Here is a 2063-nt window from a genome sequence, read left to right as displayed (position 1 = left end):
CCTCTCTCTCTGCCCCCCTCTCTCTCTGTCCGCCTCTCTCTGTCCCCTTCTCTCTCTGTCCCTCTCTCTCTGCCCCTCTCTCTCTGTTCCCCTCTCTCTGTCCCCCTCTCTCTCTGCCCCCCTCTCTCTCTGTCCCCCTCTCTCTCTGGCCCCTCTCTCTCTGTCCGCTCTCTCTCTGTCCCCCCCCTCTCTCTGGCCCCTCTCTCTCTGTCCCCCTCTCTCTCTGTCCCCTCTCTCTGTCCCCTTCTCTCTCTCTCTCTCTCTCTCTGCCCCCCTCTGTCACTGCCCCCCCCTCTCTCTCCCCCCCTCTCTCTCTGTCCCCCTCTCTCTCTGTCCCGTCTCTCTGTCCCTTCTCTCTCTCTCTCTCTCTCTGCCCCCCCTCTCTCTCCCCCCTCTCTCTGCCACCTCTCTCTCTGTCCCCCTCTCTCTCTGTCCCCCTCTCTCTGTCCCCATCTCTCTCTGTCCCCCTCTCTCTCTGTTCCCCTCTCTCTCTGTCTCCCTCTCTCTCTGTACCTTCTCTCTCTGCCCCCTCTCTCTCGCTCTCTCTCTGCCCCCCTCTCTGCCCCCCTCTCTCTCTGCCCCTCTCTCTCGGCCCCCCTCTCTCTCTGTCCCCACTCTCTCTGTTCCCCTCTCTTTCTGTTCCCCTCTCCCTTTGTCTCCCTCTCTCTCTGTCTCCCTCTCTCTGTGTCTCTCTCTCTCTCTGTCCCCCCACATTGTCTGTCACCCCTCTCTCTCTCCCCCCCCTCTCTCTCTGCCTCCCTCTCTCTCTCGCCTTCTCTCTGCCCCCCCGCCCCCTCTCTCTCTGCTCCCCTCTCTCTCTGCCCCCGCTCTCTCTGCCCCATCTCTCTGTCCCCCTCTCTCTCTGTCCCCACTCTCTCTGTCCCCTCTCTCTGTTCCCCTCTCTCTTTGTCCCCTTCTCTCTCTGCCCCCCCTCTCTCTGTCCCCCTCTCTCTCTGTCCCTCCTCTCTCTGTCTCCCACTCTCTCTGCCCCCTCTCTCTGCCCCCTCTCTCTCTGCCCCCCTCTCTCTCTGTCCCCTCTCTCTGTCCCCTTCTCTCTCTCTCTCTCTCTGCGCCCTCTCTCTCTGCCCCCCTCTCTCTCTGTCCACTCTCTCTCTGTTCCCCTCTCTCTCTGTCCCCTTCTCTCTCTGCCCCCCTCTCTCTCTGTGCTTCTCTCTCTGCCCCCTCTCTCTCTGCCCCCCCTCTCTCTGTCCCCTCTCTCTGTCCCCTTCTCTCTCTGTCCCCCTCTCTCTCTGTCCCCCTCTCTCTGTCCCCCTCTCTCTCTGTCCCCTCTCTCTCTGCCCCCCTCTCTCTCTGTCCCCCACTCTCTCTGTTCCCCTCTCTCTCTGTTCCCCTCTCTCTCTGCCCCCCTCTCTCTCTGTCTCCCTCTCTCTCTGTCACCCTCTCTCTCTGCCCCCCCCTCTCTCTGACCCCTCTCTCATTATGTCCTCCCCTATTTCTCTCTCTCTCCCTCCCTCCCTCACCTTATTTCTCCCTTCCCTCTCTCTCTGTCTTTCCCTGCTCCTTCGCTCTCTCTCCATCTTCTCTCACTCTCGATCTCCCTATCTTGGTCTCTCTCTCCCCACCACCCTCCGTTTCTCTCTAACTGAATCTCTCTCCCTTCTGTCCCGCCCTTATTCTCTCTCTCTCTGACACACTCTGTCTCCCTGGTCCTTCCCTCTCCCTCTGACCCAGAGACTGCAGGTTGGTGGTGAGTCTGCTTGTGGGGGTTGGGGGGGTGGGGGGCTTGTGGGTGTGAGATGATCGAGAGATGTGGGAAGTGGGAGGTGGGGAAAATGGGGTAGAGCCAGAATTGTGAGAAGGAGATAGAGACGGCAGGAGAGAGAGAGAGAGAGAGAGAGAGAGAGGGTGAGGGTGAGGGGGAGAGAGAAGAATGGAGGCAGGTGGATAAACTCATGTTGGGGGTGTGAGAGAGAGAGAGGGGGAGAGTGAGGCAGAAAGAATAGTGGAGGCAGGTGGAGAAACTGGGGTTGGGGGCTGTCTGAGAGGGGACCAGAGAGAGTGAAAGGGAGAGGTGGTGAGAAAGAGAGATTGTGCAGGAAGGG

Source organism: Chiloscyllium punctatum, unplaced genomic scaffold, assembly GCF_047496795.1.
Source record: "Chiloscyllium punctatum isolate Juve2018m unplaced genomic scaffold, sChiPun1.3 scaffold_124, whole genome shotgun sequence".
NCBI classification, from domain to species: domain Eukaryota; kingdom Metazoa; phylum Chordata; class Chondrichthyes; order Orectolobiformes; family Hemiscylliidae; genus Chiloscyllium; species Chiloscyllium punctatum.
This window is presented reverse-complemented; position numbering follows the sequence as displayed.